At 30.7% G+C, this 20,193-nt stretch overlaps 1 protein-coding gene across 4 annotated transcripts in view; it reads left to right on the top strand.

The window, feature by feature from the left end:
• The window catches only part of LOC100167283 (hormone receptor 4), a 79,138-nt gene that overhangs the window by 7,503 nt on the left and 51,442 nt on the right, over positions 1 to 20,193 (top strand). The window contains exon 1 of one of the 4 annotated variants that reach the window (XM_029491525.1): positions 13,496 to 13,683. The exons of the other annotated variants lie outside the window; for them this stretch is intronic. The gene's annotated coding sequence lies outside the window, so the exon portion shown is untranslated. Of the gene's footprint in view, positions 1 to 13,495; positions 13,684 to 20,193 lie in introns of those variants that run through there. 4 annotated transcript variants of the gene reach the window in all.

Below are 20,193 nucleotides of genomic sequence, written 5' to 3'. Positions count from 1 at the left end.
ATTATTGTAATTTAATTTATTTATGCATACAATTCCATCCATAATCACCTCTGTACTTCCGCGATTAACAGAATACGCGAAAGGTTAGGTTTTTAAATACTTTAAGGTAATATAGTTGTTCAATTCAGTTTCAATTTGTTTTTTAAAATAGAAAAAATGTCTAGACATTTTTGAAGAATCTCGACATCCTCTTCAATAGCACTGCTGCCCAATTTATTGTTCTCCAAACATACAAACATTGATTATAGTGGCAATCTGCAGGTATGACGGTATAATGACGAATGTTGGTTCCATGTTACAAAATATCATCAATAATATTAAATACTTTTTAAAGAGAAAAGTTTCAGTAAAAAATTTGGTTTTTGGGATGATGGACCCGAATATTATATATTATATACATATCTGACTGAAAGGTCATCGACGCTACACAAAGCTTATATCGATATAAACACGGGCGCAGTAACCGTCTACGCGAATGGTATTCAAAGTTTATTGCCCCCCAGCTGGCGTCTCGTATTCTAGGTGCATTACATATTCTTATTGTATATGCCACTATAGACCAAAATCACAAAACTCTGGAATACGCTGCGATATTTCGTGGTAGGTACAGCGATATTATAGGTAGATACGTACATCGAATTAGAAATAGTTTTACAAGAGATCGTGTTATATTATATTTATAAAACGTGTGCATTTATCTGCTTGCAATGCAGATATATGTGGCTGTCAGCTGATAACTGATTATATATAATTTTTACTTATAATAGGTGCCTCCCACGTGTTTGTCATTGTCGATTATCGTTTAAAATTACAATAAACAAATCCTTGAATCTTCCTATAGTGGTTTCACAAATAAATCAAGTTGTTTGATGCTGCAGACCTGCAATTTCTTTTCAACGTTCTCCAGGGGCGTAATTTTGGGAGGGTTTGATGGATATATCCCCCATGAGCTCTATTTATTTATTGTCTTGTACCTAAAAATAGTTCTATAAACTATAACCAACTTATAAATTATTACGAAACCAAAAAATAAAATGTTTTATTATTTTATTATATTATTAGGTTATAAATATTTACTAGGTATAAACGATAAGCATGATTTCAATATAAAAGGATTGTTTCACTTTCATCGTTATCTTATTAAATCTTAATCTTAATAAACACGGCGTGACCTTTATTTATATTTGTCTACCCGAATATGTGCCAATACGTAAAAACGTAAAATCACAAGCTTTGGAAGAATATAATTTCCAAAATAATGATTTTCGCAAAATATTTTTATGCACTATCGTTCATCTTGTTGAAATACATGTTTGAAAAAAAAGAAAAAAATCACTTGTTCGCTAAACTGCAATTATTGTTCTAAAAATGAAAAATGTTTTTCGATTTTACCTATGCATCATGTGCGAGATATAATATTTAGATAAGGGGGATTTGGGGGGTGAAGCCTCCCACAAGTTCACCATAAAAATGTATTTTGATATCCCCCCCCCCAATGAAACATTTTCAATTACGCCACTGACGGTCTCATATTATGTACAGAAAATTACCCAATCGCTGAAACAACCCATCAGACCAACACAATCTATATAGGTACCACGTACTACTAATTTATGTATGATTGCGCATCGTTTAAAACCGTTAGATAACATTTATTAAGTGTTTCTATAATGGTGTAAAGTGTAAACTGTATACAGTATACTACAGTGTACTTTGTTTCGAATTATTTTTTGAAGTTTAGAATTTATAATATTATACCCAGGCCCTAAAATTGTGTGTACAGTACGACACATTTTGTGTAATACAAAAAGTGAAGTGTATACTACGAAATTTGAAAGTATATAGCAAATATTTTTTTTTATATTATTATTACCTATTAATTTTGTAGAAGGGTCTTCATTATCTGTGTACCTACATCACTGGCTATGGACATTTAATTAAAATATAGTGTATAGTACGAAAAATTTAAAATTGTAGGACCAGATTATATCAGCATATTTTATAACTGTTTATTATTCAAAGAAACCAAACACAAATCATGAAATTAATAATTATTCGCAAATTATGGTTTTAATTATAATTTCTTACTTCCTTTATTTATTCATGTACCAAACGATGAAGTATGAACGACAGATCATAACAATATATTAAGTGTCATTTATCGTTTATATATTATATATTTATTATGACTACCTACCTAATACTATTGTCTATTAATGATTGTTAGAAATCTAAACAGAAAATTACGATAAATCATCAGTACCTATATATTTTATTGTCAGATAGTTTTATCTCGGTTATAAGATAATAACAAATATGCATAATTAATATCGGCATATCGGTAACCCAAAGTCAGGATAGTGGTGATGTTGAGATTGGTGAATACTAGTTAAATTATACCTATCATCAGAGGGGAGGTACATCGTACAGCTTGTTGATGGCTGACTAAAACTTTATTGACCTAGTATAAATTGATATACATAACTTTTTTTTTATATTATATTTTATAATATTTATTTCATATCGATTGTATTGATAATATAAATATAGCTATATACATGATTAATAGGGATGTACCTATTCCAGTGGCGTGTTTAGGTTTTTGTCTTGGGAGGGGGGGATATGATTTTATCTAGTAGCCACCTTAAAAGTTAGAGGCCTTAAGTTAGGACTCCGAAGAACATGCATATTATTATATACCCTCCCGTAAATACGCAACTGACCTATTCTAATTTCCAGTTAACACCAGGAGAAAAGATTTATTTTTACTTGTTTCTTGCATTGCCATTATTGCAATAAATTAATAAATATATTTTTATCGGTTTATCTAATAAAAAATAAAAATTTGTTGGTATATGGCTACTATAATTACTACATACTAATTTAGTTAATCAAAAAACACAAAATACAACTTTTTGGAATACGTTGGAGGAAATGGTTTTTTTTTTTTTAAAGACCCTGTTAAGTGTTAAACATTCATGGAAAGATGAGCCCCTAACTGATTTGTAATGTAATGGATATGCCGTTATATATTGCGTGATTATATATGTATTTTTTATTTAATATTTTGTAAATGTGTGTACAGTGTAGGTACATGTAAAACTATAATATATAAGTGAATAAATTATTTTTAAGTATTTTATTATTTGTTGTCAATTAAGATCGTTCTTGTACCTACAGTTGTTGTACCTATATACATGAAATTATAAAATATAGCTGTGGTATAATAACATAATGTAATAAAATAATAGGTACCTATTATAATATTATGCCGAGTGTTGACCGTTGACAATTGACATGCTATAAACTTGTAAACATAATCAAATTAAAATTCGTTTTTACCTATATAAAAAATTGTTTTATAATTAAACTCAAAGCTGAAATTGTGTGCCGCAGTATGACACTAATAGTATATACAGCACATCATTTTATATCAACGTAAACAAAACATGTACAACTGTAAAATACTGTAATTATATTTGAGTCATCATTTTAGAAACCTTATAGATGATGAATTAAATTGATAGAAGCGTATGAACCTTTTTTATATTATAGTTATGATAATTAATACCTATATATTTTTTTTATTAAAGAAGTATTTAGTAATACAAGTAATTTTTTGAATGAAATTTGATTTTCATTATTGTTAATTTATCGAAATTTCTACTATTTGAGGATTTGTTAGAAATTTTTATTTTGGATAGGTTAAGTATTTAGTAATACAAGTAATTTTTTGAATGAAATTTGATTTCCATTATTGTAAATTTATCGACATTTCTACTATTTGAGGATTTGCTAGTAATTTTTATTTTGGATAGGTACCAAGATGAGTGAAAAGGATACATTATAATGCATAGTTGGGTATAATCTAACTGTTTGGTTTTTTAAAATATTTAAATTTTAAATTAAAATATAATTTTTGAAGCATTAAATTAACTTCAATTTTTTTATATAATAGTTCAGAGCAAGAGTACTGAAGAACACTGCAGAATGGTGTTTTAAATAAAGTAATTTTCGGTAATAGGTAATGACGTTTTAAAATTGAAAGTAATAATAAATGAACTAATAACTAATAAGTAATAACACAATCGAAGTGAGCGAAGCGAGACGAGTGCCCAACAACCAATTTTAATATCCTGTCGACTGTCCGCACCTACTCTTTTCATATGTTTTTTACAATCGATTGACGATTGTAAAGAAAACCGGCAAGTTAACACTAAGTAGTTAACTCACCTATCCTTTTATAATATGTCTGAAGAAAATCGGAATATTTCACTCTACAAAATAGCTTAGAACAGTTGAATTAGGTAGGTATATACTGGAAAAAATATGAAACTATGTAACAGGTCATGGAAACATTTTGTTAATCGTAATTTGAGTGTTTAATAAATAATAATGAATTTAATAAGACAGTTGTTATTTTGTACCGTAAATATTTAAACATTAACTTTTGATTCTATATGAAGATATATACTGTAATTTATAGGTACCAGCATAAAAATATGATTATTATTTATTTGCATATTTTACATTTAATACCTTAAATCTTAATAAGACGTTCTTCTTTAAAAGTTGACTAAAATGAAAAAAAAACATTTTATTATTTAAAGTTTAATTAATAATAAAATCATTATTGATTCCAGAGGTATTTCAACATTTTTATCACGTAAGTCAATAAACGTGTTAATGTGTGTGTGTGTTTTTATTAAATATAATATCCTAATTTATAATGAAACATAATTATAATTAAAATTAATCTAATATAACAAATTTTATTACGACCCATGTTATTTGCATTATTAAGTTAGTACATTTTTTTCGATATATTCTAGGTTTAATTTAGGGTTGATATTTGATAGATACATCATGCTATAAGTACATGTTATCATTTTACAGTACCACACATTCACACAGTTGAATATTTATTATTCATTATCTATAAAATTATTATTCTATTTATTTTGGAAGTGAATGCATTTTCTAATAGTCTCGTTCGTTGGCAATCGTTGGCCGACAGAGCGCATTGAATGTTATTAGGACGTTTTTTATTTTTTATTTTTAAAGTGTGATCGTTTATTGCATACCACTAACAATGAACTAATATAACTTACAAGTACTTTTATAATTGTTCTTTAAAAAATATAAAAATTAATACCTAATCTTCATTCAAACAATGACATTGATTTTATATCGAAATTATGTTAAAATAATGTATATTTCAATTTTGAAATTGTTTACGATTTTGAAACGTTAATATGTTTTCGGTCTACAGGAAATGACAGTACTCTGTAATTATTATATTATTTTTATTTTTCAGATAGTCTCATGATTGCTTTTGTTTTCGTTATATTATAGTCTGACGCATTTTAACAAACTAAGCGTCATTAATGTATTGTGCTACACGGTTGTCGCTGTTTTGTATTATTGTTCCGCAATATTTTTGTGTGCAATAAATATTATGGCGGGAAAATTATTAGAGCTGTACAATATCAATGCTGTTTCTTTCCCTGTGCGGTGAATAGCATTCGCCGATAGACACACACAACGTAACCAATAGATGGCGCTTAGTGTTCTTTAAAAAAAATTGTAAGCAACGTAAATTCAAGTCACACCTATCAAAAGATTTTATTTTTTTTTCTTATTCAGTTTTGATAAAAAAAACAACGAAAAACACTTATTCTTTAAAGTTATTATAATCGTAATTATTATATACTGCACTGCTATAGGTATGGTGTAAATCCAATGCGGTAATGTGGTATGAGGGATTTTTGTTACAGTTCCGTTGGCAGTTTACAAGTTACTACGAGTATGTACGACTAAGTATGTAACTACGAACAGCCTTGCGGAATCTTTCTTACTCAAAAAGTTAAAACGGAGGTCTAATTGGGTTTTTTTGACTTGTAATCTTCGACGAAAGTCTTACGTCTCAAGTAAAACCCTTTGTTCTAAATTATAATTGTACGAATATGAGACTACTGAATTTCTTCATGCATCTTTTTCACTATAAAATGTTAATGCCACCGCTGTCCAGTTCAGGACATTAGTTATTGATTTATGATTTTTCTTATAAAATAAGCCATGATTATAATATTATTATTATCATTAATTATATAACGTGAAAAAGTGGTGTAACAAAGCGCATAGGCGCAAATAGCGTTTGGGATTTTTTTTTTTTTTTGGGGGGGGGGGCTAAAGCCTTGCTTTGATAATATTGAATAAGCTTAAAACAAAATGTATGAAATGTTTGGGGAGGCTTAGCCCCTAAAGCCTCCCAACCTATTGGCCCCTATAACACACAGTGTTAGGTTTTATATAACTATAATACTACCTATAATATATAAAAATTAAAAATATTGAAAAAGTATACCTATTATTTTATTTTTACAAGTAAAACTCCGTCTACAAATTATGTTGCCCCCATGATGCTATTATCATTTATCGATGAATCAATATCGCCGCAGTTTTCCAAAATGTTTGTTACTATGAAATCTTTGAACAGTTGTTATTATTTATGGTATATTATGCGCCCCCAAAACTCTCGGCCAATACATATGGAAATATGGATTCTCTAACCACGCTAATGATGATTGAAATTTGATAATAATACATCACATTATGCTATTGCACCGTTATATGCGAATATGTGATGGTACAGCTGCACGCGCGAGCGAGACGGCGTCTGTCTATGTACAAGGATTTAAGGGTTACTGACCTACGACAACGGGTAAGCGTCGCGCCGTGACGTCATCGCCGGAACTTTACGTCCAATGGCAGCCCCGCGGGCTTCGTCCGGAAGAGCCGGCGGATTAATCAATAACGTCGCGCCACTAGTAGCTTTCGAACGACGTTCGGGGCGGGGGGATGGTAGGTGCGGGGGTGAGCCACAAGAGCATCGACCCCATCGCGTCGGCGGCGGCCATGTCGTATTTATGGTATACATAATATATTATATGCCTGTAATGCTGTACGTTTATAACCTACGTATAAAATGCATAATGATTATATTATTATATTATTGTTTTTAAACATAGATACTGACACTGTGCAGGGCCGTCCGTGCTGCAGCAGATTTCGCGTATAATTACAACATCGGCCACTGGTATCGCATCGCGATTTTAAAGCCATCACACAATATTATTTATATCACGCATAGAGCACGTCATTATATGCAGACTGTACGTGCGTACTGCGGCAGCTGCGCAGTAAAATATAACTTCCGCGAAAGATTTCGTTCGCACGGCGAGGTGCAGATATATAGGTTGGTATTGCGGGGACGGGGGAGACGCCCGAATTCGCAGTGTACACTGTACACATTAAGGGCCGTTCTTACAATGTCCGGTAAAGTGTCGGTTAACGCTAACCGGATGATAACAGATTTTATTATCAGCAGAATTCCGTCGGTTAAGTGTCGGTTAACTTAAACCGGAGGTCGTAAGAACCAGCCTAAGTCTTTTTATACAATTTATAAGATACATAGGTATCCAAGTCCGTAATACTGAACGATGGTTGCAGGACACCGCTATGAATATGTACATAATCGTATATTTTTATATACATAATAATATAACATACCATATTGCATATATTTTGCAGTCGATATCGCTCATGATATAATACATTATGGATAAAAATGTGACTGCGTGGCGAGCATATTACGGGTGGTGCAGGGCCGGCTCGGTCAATACCCATCATCCCGTCAAAATATGTCTCTCCGACTCATTCCGACATAATATTATAATAAATGTAGGCATTTTGCAGATTTGTTTTAATTTTTTTACAATACGTAACGTATCTGACATTAATTCATATAGGCATAATTCAGTTATAGGAGCAGGTATAGGTAGATCGCCGTTATCCGTTGACACCATCACAGGCTGATATTATTAAAAAAAAACGGATTACCATTTTAAAACAGCTAACAATTTGTCACAAATTCAATGTGAACATTTTTCCATTTTCCATTGGTTACTTTTTGATTAAAATACCAATTGTGTTTCTTGAACACATCAACATAATATGATATGTAACAATAGTATAGTGATGTTCATCATCATCAAACACAATTTTTGAATGCTTGTAGTAAGTTTCTATAGCAAAATAACTAATAAAAACCCGTAAGAAATTACAAAAAAAAAAAGCATGTCATTGGGATTTTGTGCGAGAAGATATTATAGACATTAGACAAGTTTGTTTTATGATAATGTTCTATTGTTGTATGAGAACATAATTATATTATATACAGTAGAAGTAGATAGATTAGATTATTCGAATTATCGTCATCTACCTACTTCTTTTCCCAAGATCAAGGAAAAAGCATCATTGTTATTACGTTTCTAAGATCTAAGCTGTAAGCTTAGTTATAAAATAACAATTGAATAAAAATAAATTAAATTAATCAACTTCGATGCTACTAAAAACGATTATTACGTATAATTATTTTTATTTTTCAACATATTCAATCATAAGAAATATATTGGTCTTATCAACTTAAGCTTCTGAGTACTTACTACTTACCTAATGGCTAATACACCCACAACCGATTATATTTAATATTCGTGGCTTTATTATTTTCATTCACAAGGCTTCAACATTTCCATCGAACATTTTTTCGCTAACGAAACCCAATACTTACGAACATATAATTACCAAACTCTATTTTAATGCTTGATATTACATTACACGATTTTTAATAATATTAGGTATACAAAGTATTCCATATTATAATACAGGTTAAATTTCTTAACAACCTCATCAGATATATTTTATAATGTATCAAATTTTACTTAATGATAGATTGCGAGTGGAAGATAGACATATATAATATAACTGTTAAAAAACATCTCTTTAACGATATATTGTATTGAGTTTTATTAGCTGTATTTGAATTTTAATATTTTGAACATTTATTGACAATCAATTGGACTAATTATTAATTTTGTATGACCATTAGAATCGTTTAAGAAATATTTCGACTATTTTAACGAATTAACGATGCACTAAACATAAGTGTTTTTGTGATTGAATAAAATATATCATGTATAGCAACGTTTTTTCTTTTTAATTTTAACCAACACGATTCATTTAATAATTATAATACTTTAACGCATGACGTTTAATGTTCTTTTAAAAATTATACAATTATTGTACAGTGTCTTATTTTATACACCATGTTTGTCAGGCCTTATACTTTTTTTGTTTCCATTAGGTGTTATTTTTAAATTGCCAAGTCCGGTGTTTTTGGTTATTTGTAAATATAAACGGTCAACATTATATAAGTATTATTTATTAATATCTAGCTCAGCTTAATGACTGTTCGTTTTTGAATAAAAATAACATGCCTGTATAGTTATATATTTATAGTATAGCACATTAGCATATTATATTTAATATTTACACGCGTATATTATGTTTTACTCCAGTAAAGTAGGTTAAATATTAATCTACCGTACAGTTTTTTCGTCTAGTCAACGATTAGTTTAATTCTGTACTTATACTTATATCTAAATCGAGTGTTTAAATAGTGTACGAGGAGGAAAAGTTGGCTGGTGTTTAGAACGATATAACATGCGTAAGTTCTAATAATATAATTATAATATATAATGTACAAAACATATAATAAAAATATCTAATATTGTGCTCATCATAATTCTGTAGTTTACGACGTCGCTGATGCTGATATGGTTTTTGAAGAATAATATTATAAAATAGGTATATACTATTTTGCAGATGTATGATGTATATTATGTTTGTATTGCGTAATATTGTTTAATATAAGGTATATTCTATTCAAATAATCAATATTTTATTAGAAATTAATGAAAAACGTATATTGTAATGAATATTGTTTTTCGGACACACAGGAAATGTTCGGCAATCAAAGGTTAACTTTTTTTCAATTTTCTTTTCAATATGGATCGCATTCACCTACTTAACCTTCCTCTAAGGTTGATGGTTGTCATGCCTGCTCTTTGTAAGAAGTATTTTATAAGTCAATTGTCCAATTTCACCAAGCGACACGGACCAAAATCTGTATGATTGTTATTTTTAACAATTTTTCAGTTTGCAAAGTGGTAAATTGACCGACAAACATTTTTTTATATTTTTATCTAAATTTTATATTTTTTTATTTAATTTAATTTATACCCATGACCATGTTCAGTTGCAGTGACATAAAATAAAATGATAAGTATTTTTAGGTAGCTGATCTGTAGCTGATCGCATAAATCATTCTACGTTTTATAATATCATCGGCACCCAGACGTTTCGAGTGCATTGTATATTATTTGAATTTTTAATGAAGTATGTTATAATTCATAACGTATAACAAAAACAAAATTATGAGAAATATCAATGATATACCTGTTTTTGTGCGATATTACGACGATTTGTCAAACCACTCAAAACTTTGCGGCGACACCGTGTACTAGGTTTGTTTTAGTCTTAATAAATGTATTATTATATGACATATATAGTGATTAGTGGATTTCGAAATTCATATATTAGATTAGGCACGACATTGTAGAAAAAACAAGTTAGAACTAAACCCACTGCATGTACTGCTCTGAGAGTATGCCAAATTGCTAGTTTCTATGTGCATTGTGTATTAATAAATTATATGTCTAAAATTGAAATATTTACCTATAATGTTATACACTTTTACGTAATATATATACGGAGTCTTAATTAAACGAGCACTTTTATTTATTATTATGATATATACCATATGATTCTGGAAAAACCAATCTAGGCTGTTCATCATTTATTGGTTTAAACTTTAAATTGAACTCATATGTTTGGTTTTTCGTACTTTTTATGTGCTTTTGATGTGAAACCCAGTAACATATAACTGTCCATACCAACATACATTTAATTTAGTTAAGATTACTTCAGATAATTTTGAACCATCTAATCAAATTATTTCAATAATTAAAATATAATTATTATTAATTAGGTATTCTTTTTACTGTTTTATTTGATTTTATGTTTCAAAATGTGCTTAAATAAACAATAATTGAAACCGTTTACCCGGATGACAATTTTCTTCAAAGACCATTACTATACGAAAATAATAAAAATCGCAATTTAATTTTCGATCTGCAATTTTAAATACATATAAAACATAAAGTTTTTTTTTGGGGGGGGGGGAAGATAATTACGAGGTTGAAACACAAATATTGTAAATTTAGACGTGGAATCCTTTTTTTTCCTTATGTCATCACTACATGGGACTATGGGAGCAGGACTGTTTTCACAAGCCTTAGCCCCCATGTTGTATCAATGTGTTAATATGTGTATTAATTTGTTTATTAAGTCAATAATTTATAAAATGTTGATTGATCTCATGTTCCAAAGATTACTTTCCTTAGCAAAGTGGTAGCGGTATAATGTAAACTATGAACATCATGAGAGCTATCCTTTACAGTTGGCTAAGCCACATGGGGATAGCCGGGAAGTGTCCCGCCTTATCCCCTCACATAAATGTAAAATGTACAGCAATTATTATTAATTTTATCCAAAGATCTTCATGGGTCGACCAATGTGGCAATGTCCACCGCCCTAGGCTCGCGTTCAGCGGTCCTCTGCTCGGGCCAGCTTAAGCCCGCCGTCCTCTACTGAATGCCCTTTTCTCAAGCGGGCTTGCAGGTGGTGGCCAAATATTGTCGGCTGTTGGATAGAGTCAGCTATTATTTATATAGACTATAAAGTATTGTATGTATATGTTTTTAGCTTACGTTTATACATTTTTTATTTTTTATAGTAGTTACCATCCATAGTTGTTGTCAGCTGTAAGTTGGTAGAGACTGTATCTACATAATTTTAAAAAACGCGCCAGTTATTTAGATAACCACTAACGGAAATTTGCCACTTGTAAGGCTCACGTCAAGCCTCACTTTTCGTAAGCCCGGCTAGGTATAAAATGCCTACTTAAATGTACCTACAACCTACATCAAAATCATATATTATATTGAAAAACTAGAGAAAATGTAATATACAATAAATACATATCTATTAAACCCTATATTACACAATAGTCAATAAATAACTTTTTTATGTAAAAGTAAATCGAATAGGAATAGGTTTTAATATAAACTATTATTTAATTTTGTCTTAAAATAGTCAGCCGTAAAATAATGAGTAGAGTAATGCGATACACTGATTAGAATATTATAATTTATCTGCAGTTTTTTTTTTAAATTTATTATTTCAAAAAATCATAATATAAATATTACAATATGCAATACCTATACAAAAATATTGTGATAGGAATTATAAACGACATTTAAACGTAATTTATAAGACTAAATCATCATCCAGCCTTAAACCGATGAATTAAAAAAAAAAAAAATAGATAACGTATTTTCATCGACATCCTTGAGCAATATTTATTTTAGTATAATTCTAAAAATGGACTTTAAAGAATGGGGATGGGATATTCCTCTTATCAGTACGACCCTCAAGTACGATCTCGGTAGTCGTGTTATTTGCTAAAGTGGCAATATATTCGATATTCAAATCATCGTGAACTTTTGTCGGTTATTTGATATCTATGCTATTATAGGTACATCTATACAATATATTTATAGCAGTTTATATTATTGCACAATTATTGTAGATGCCTTAGTACATACATAATAATATAATATGTGTATAGCTATATATACGGCAGGTATGCTGTGCGTGTGTATATTTATGTATTTATTATTTGTCGGTTCAACCACCTTTCGTTTCCGCTTTCACTTTTGCGTGCGTCCGTTTGGCGGTAGTGATGGCAGTAGTGGCGGTGGCGGAAGCGGAGACGAACATTTAGACCAAGGCGGCGGCGCTCTACCAGGTATACGTGATATTTTAATGTGTATGTGTACGTACAAGTAAACTTAGGCGGCGGTGGTGGCGGCCGTTGTCATGGTTATACGGCTAGATTCAAGCGGCAGATTTGCGATAGGTCCGGGACCGACGGCAGCGGCGTCTGTGGCTGCTAAACCGATGAGCGGCTTGGACGGTGGTGGCAAGAGGGATGAGACGCTCGCCGATGGGTGGTGGTGGGTATGAGCGTCGCGTTTAGGTGCGGCACGGTGGTTGGTGGCGGCGGTGGTTCAAGTGTGCGCGCGAAATCGAAGCTCCCCGAGCGTGAACTTCGACCCGACCGTCTGCGAAGGGCGGTGGCCTCTGCGGTAGTGCGTCTGGCCGTGAAAGGGTTGTGCTCGGCGCGGGCCCGGGTTACTGAACTTGAAAATATATCGTGTGCGTTACAGTCGGCATTACGGACGTACAGTGCTATTATTAATAAAATAGAGAGTCGCGTCGCGTATTCCGCATAATATGCACTATGCAGTATGCCAGTATGTACTATATTTGTCCAGTGATATACAATTATATTATACACGTGCGTAATATATAGTAAAAATATGATGTTTAGTCGCGGTGTGGTCCGCGGTAGCAGCAGCAGCAATGGCAGTGACACGCGAAATTTATCATACAGTATAATCTACAGTTAATAACATTATTACAATTACCGCGATGACGATTTCTGCTTGTTTTTATTCCGTTTCCACCGGAAGAGTATCAGAATAATTATTTTCGCCACCACCGCAGTGGTATTCTATTATGTACGGCGAATGTTGTTCGACACCGTCTGAACTTTGTTTTCGTCGTAGTCATCGTAGTTTCGATACAGCTTCCGTGGTAAGTTCAACTTTGAATAGATGTTATACATAGGTGTGTTTACGCTTGACAAATGTGACCACTCTGGCAATTTAAATCAACTAAAACTAACTTTTAATTTTATAAAATATATAAATATAACACAGCCTGTTAAACAAAAACAATAAGTTACATTAGGTAGGTAATTAATAAGATGTAGTTCAAATGATCAACAAGACCATTCAGAAACAGAACCTCAGAGTACAATTTTTACTAGACTTTTATCAATTTTTTTTTAATTAGGTACCTATATACAGCTAGTACACATCAATATTTAATATTATATTATTATAATATTTTTATTTAATATTAAAATTACGTATAGAATCGATTTTAACCTAACGTATTAAAACGGTGTATAAAATAAATTGATAGATTTTTAAAACTATGGTTAATTTAATAAATTATATATATATTTTTGTATAGTCAAACTTTTTTTCCATTGATCACGCTGATCTACTGTAAAAGTATAAAAAAAGTAGTGTGACTTTGAACAGTCACTGCAGATTTTATTAGGGAATTCCTAAAAAATCTTGACCCGATTTGCGAAATAGTATTCTAGACCACATAATATATTGCCTATGGATAGCCATCATAGGATGGTTACAATAATATAATATATTAATATACACTGCAGTTGCGGTGAGCTTGAATTGAGAAGTGTCTCAAATACGGCTAGTTAGAAAACCCCCTTCGCCACCAATCCATTAGCATATCCTGGATATGCCGCTGCACGCTGGTCTAAAGTCTAAACTATACATCTTTAAAGTCAAGTCTTCAGGTATATCCAAACGTTTTTAGTAGATACGTTTTTTATTTGACTTTTTACCGTTTTATTCACCGTTCACATTCGTAACTAAAGCGAATGGTAAGTACAATATTGCGTTACGCGTGCGCTGAGAACACAGCGCCGGGGGTCGTGTCAACATATTATTATCGCACCCCCACCGCACGAACTCGACAAAGTCTGCAGTTTATCAATAATAATATGCACGTGTAATGTCTATGCCTCACAGCTACAGAGCCGTTCTACAGTCGACCAATCGAAACCCCATCCATTATCCCTGCACTGTATAATATATAATACGTATGACCGTGTTCGACGAATCACCCTCTATAATATATCGTACGTCTATTAGGTATATATATTATATGTTGTATAAAGTTGTAACGGCGGAGTTCACCCCCCCCCCCCCCAACACGCCGGCAGTGTATTATAGCTCACACGCATGTGCAATTTGGCGCGTGTACTTGCGTCGCCGATGTTGGTACCGGTGACGGCGTCGGTTGTCGCGGCCCGTGTGCGTCCGGCATCGTACGACTTCATTATACTATTTAATTATTATGTTATATTGTTATAATATTGAAATTTGTAGTAATATTGTAAATATAGGTACATTGTACTGCAGTCGTTATTGTTTGCATACGTTTTTCAATTTATTTCCTCGTCAAATCTCATAAAGCTAGTATACCTATACGGCTATACCTATCAAATGTATATTTTAATAATATTATGAATAAATCGATACCTAATATCGTATATGGCGTCCAATCGGTAAACCTCTAGTAAAACCGCTATGGAGTATGAACGACGGACGTATGGACTGTTGGATAGCATAGTAAGCGGTGGATTTCGAAATGCTTTAACATACGTAACGTGTCGTCGACCGTCGGGCCTATGAATTAATTACTATTTTTGCGTCATGTATAGTACACACTAATTTTGTATGGTTTCGTATGATCATTTCCGAATTCCGGCACGTGTCCAAGTATTTTAATTGTGTAGATAGAGTCCGCGTTCAAATATATGCGCTCAAATATGAACCGCATGCAAGTTATAAATGTATGAAATGTGATGCAATTTGTAGAATATGATCTGCTTAGAGCGGCCAGTTTCTTCTGTCCATTCAGTCACAGTTGTACATAAGCGTATATTATAGCAAACTTCGTTGTATTTATAATATCTACTGTGGTTTGTTTTGTTTTTAAATTACCATTAGTTAATTCTAATTACTTACATGGCTATAAATGAATAGTTGCAGTATTTCTATAGTAAAATGTAATATAGTTAACAGCATAATATCGAATATAGCTACAGTAAAAAATATGTATAATTCAAACCAGTGGCGTATTTAGGAATTTTGATAGGAGGGGGAGGGATGAAATATATAATAATAGGTACACTCAATAAATACGAATATAATATACATTTTTAAAATCCCCTAACTTGTTGAGATTAGTGTGGATCAAGGTGAAATAAGAATTAACACACATTTTACCTATAGTACCTAATAGCATTTATTATAAATTCATACTAACGACAATCCCGTGCTTAATACGATAAACAAAAAAAATAGTTATAAGACAAAATCCCGTTTTCTATTTTTTTGGATGCTCAGTTCACCGATAACCTTATCTGGCATGATTATTGTATTGACCGGTGACATGCAAATAAAGCCAACACATTAATAAGGGTCCGTATTAGTTACAATAGTTAAACCAATATTAAACCACAGAATTCGACTGGTAAAATCAGTTGGTTAAGCGTAACCGAGGTTTAAACTATGATTGTAAAACGGGCTTAAGTGGCTAAGTCGGTTATAATAAACAAAGTATATAATAATTACTATTTAATTTATAGTTATTATTCAATATTAGATAGGAAAATTGATAAAATATTTACTTCTGTCATACTATTTATTAGGCAAGACTTAATACTTAATAAAAACTTGAAAAACATCGTTCAGGTGTATAGCAGTTGATACAAGGAAGGTACAAAATATTTTCAAGAGTTCATGAATATTTGGATAAAACTTTTTATCACAAACATCTAAAGCATGTAACCCAGAGGTTAATACAATGTTTTCAGTCACTAAAAATAAACCCATGCCCTATGGTAAATCTATAGAGTCTTCATGGTAATTTTGTTTTATTTACCGACTATTTATCGGGTTTACTATAAAGACTCATGTATGAAAAATAATTCGCAGAAAATTCAAAAATACAGTATACCATACCACCATAAAAGTATATGTTTGTATTTTCCAATATTCCGCGAACGACTAGTAGCCTATAGTATATCAAAGCGGTCAAATTACCACAGCTAGAACATTCAGAAAACAGATATACCTACTTAAAACTTAAAAGTAGTATCATATTGAGAAATACAGAAAATAACTAGACTTAACTTTACAAAAAAAAAGGTCAAGGGGGATCTATCCCCCCCCCCATAAATACGCCACTGATTCAAGCGTCTAAATTTTAAAACCATATGACTTGGTTTAAAAAAAAATAATTATTAAATAGTAGCTAGAAGTAGACAAAGATTCTCTTCTTCGGAAGCATGACTCCATCAGCTATAATCTAAATTTAAACTGTAAAGTAGATATACATTAACATCTAGAATGTAAAATACATAGGTACAACTGTTAAACATATTTATAAAAAAACATCTGGGCTAGGCCGTATCCGGAAAATGTAAAGGGGGGGGGAATTCCAAAATATGCGTATATTATAATATTAGTTAATACAGAATTTAGGTTTTGACATTCAGTTAAAAATAAGATAAAACAGAATTATACAGAGTGATTCATCAAGCATGACCACCTTTTTTCTTCAATAATGATTGTCAAATTCTTGAGATATTTGTACCTACTACAGTACTACTTAAGGAGTGTCCTGTGGATACAAACAGATACAAGCGTCTGTTTTTCAAATGAGAACTCCCCTTTTCTATTGTAAATTACTTAGGTGCTGAATATTTTTTCTGAAAATATAGACGTATCAGAATCAAAAACCGTAGGAGTAGTTTTTGAGTTATTTAACTTTGTGTACTAAGGATAATAGGTCCGTGATAATGGGTTGTAAGAGATGGGGCTATGGCGATTTGAAAATTTTAGTGATTAATATTAATCTATCAACATTAAGAATTTCTAAAAATAACCCAAGTATTATAAATACTAGATTTAATATTACATATTTTATTTTATTTTGTTGTAAACCATTTTTAAAGACTGTTATCCTTAGTATAAACATTTATTAAATGGTTAGTAAATTTGTACATTTAGTTTACATGCAAAATAAAATATGTATGTGTTAATTACAATTGAAAGTAATTATTATAATAGCATACACAGTAGATCAGGCTCTTATCAATCGATTAATATAGGCAACCAACCCAAGAAGATACGAACAAATTATGTATGTGCCTATAATATTATATTAGTCTATTCCCCACATATCAATAATATAGTAGAACCGATTATTTATGCAGTTACAACTTACATTTGATGTTCAGTTCAACATAACCAAACATTACCTTTAGTTATTGGACTTCGATCATTACTACCTAATTGTTATCGCGTATACCTAACGTTAATTGATTTTTCAATATTATCATGATTGGTGTAGTTTGAATTACATATTATTATAATATATATACATATTTACATTTCTTCATGTTCAAATTTATTTTTAAATAATAATTACTATTATTTATTATTATTGATAAATAATACATATTATATTATATCGTGTCTGTGGATAATTTGTTAACAGGATTGCTATAAAGTTTACAAATTGTGTAGTTATTGGAGTTTCATTAGTATGTCAATATAATGTTCATTAATGAACGATCATCTTGCTGTTAGTTCGTTTTTAACTGTCGTTGTTTTCAATAGAATATATTTTCTTTCGTACAACAACGAGTAACGATTATTTTAGTTAGTCATAAATGTTTTATAAACATTTCCTTTGTGCGGTTTAATAAATGTAATATGTATCAATCGTGTGTAATAAGTTTTAATAGTGTCAGGCATTAATTTACTTGACTCTATAGGAGTTCAAGATTCATCAAACATTTTGTTAAAAACTGGTTTATGTTATTTTTTTCTGATTATAAATATATATTTCACAATCTGTAATATTAATTTTTACAATAAGCGAAAGTTATGAGGAGTGAGATTATGTCCATGATGAGGTTTGTGCGAAGATTCATCCACTGATGGAACTTCGTGACCTGTGGCTATAATTATTTATTCATCCATCAGGTTGCGTTACCCATTCTATATTTATATTATGTGATTGATTGTTTTATTTGTTACGGAAAGATTATATTTGGTATTTTTTTAAAGCTGAAATTAAAACTTCCGGTTAACGGACATGTGATCGGGTGGATCACGGATAATGTATACGTTTGTGTTTACAACTTATTAATAACTTACTATATCTTAGACCTGCAGCAGTGTTATAAACCTATAACTTTGTAAATATTAACTATTTAACTATACTGTTATATTAAATTAGTTGTATGGTTGTATATTAGCATAACATGTTAAGAAAATGTTTATAATACATTAATAGATAGTGCCTATGGAGTGCTAATGGTCAAAACTGAGTAGTATTAATGATCGATAAAAGAACTTTTAGCTACATTTTTTAGCGTTTACGTAAATTGTTTTATTGTCTGGTTTTAAATTCAATTTTGTTGTCTTTGATTTTTGACTGTTGTTTATCCTTAAACATTTTTAATGATTTTAAAAATCGTATTCATTCATAACTTGGGGTACTTAATTAGGATTTTCATTTGAAATATGTTATTTTTAGTGTTATGTGCGTTTTTCTTACCAATAAAAATTATCTTTTGGTATTTCATTAAGTTATCTTTATAAGGTACCTATTTTATAAATGACTCTTGAATTGTGACTTAGTGAGTATAAATAATTACCTTACTTACATTTCTCATAAATCATAAAATTTAATAGATTCAATTATTATGAACTTATGAAATACCTATTAATAATTAGCGAATATAATATAGGTGCATACGTACATAATATTGTATTTACTATATATTAAAATATTTGAAGTCGATAAATAGTCCGATAAGGCTTACATCATTTTTATTGTTGGTAGTTCAAATGTTTTTTTAGTTTAGACACTTGATTAAATCAGCTAATTAATTACACAGTTGCAAAAGAAATCGGGCGAAATTGTTTAGTTTCTACCTTAGCTGATAGATAGTGCACTCTTTGTTAAAATTTGTAATTTTAATATACATTTTTATCTTCAGAAGGTACGTTAGTTATCAACAAATTAAACTTTAAAAAAACATATTTCTTTTGAATTTTGGACAAGTTTTCAATGACATGACAATATGACATTAGGTATGGTTTATTTAACATAATATAATTTCTCAATTTTATGTTATAAATTCATTAAATTAAAATATACTATAGGTGATAGTTTAATACAAGGTACAGCCAAGTAAAGAAGTGCGGCTAATTTATTTTTCTCAACATATTTGTAAATTATTATTTATTATAAACTATTTTTTGATGTACTGTAATAAATTGGTCATTTGAATTTAATATAAAAATTGTGTTATTACATTAACAATTATAAACGACGCTTCCCGTTCGAATTCTCGTGTCAGCTTTTATCGTGTAACATCAATGGCCTGTATTGCTCTAAAATGATATTATTCATTATTGT

Source organism: Acyrthosiphon pisum, chromosome A3, assembly GCF_005508785.2.
Source record: "Acyrthosiphon pisum isolate AL4f chromosome A3, pea_aphid_22Mar2018_4r6ur, whole genome shotgun sequence".
In the NCBI taxonomy this organism is placed as follows: Eukaryota; Metazoa; Arthropoda; class Insecta; order Hemiptera; family Aphididae; genus Acyrthosiphon; species Acyrthosiphon pisum.
The sequence above is the reverse complement of the archived record's forward strand: the minus strand, read 5'-3'. Positions and strand labels throughout refer to the sequence as shown.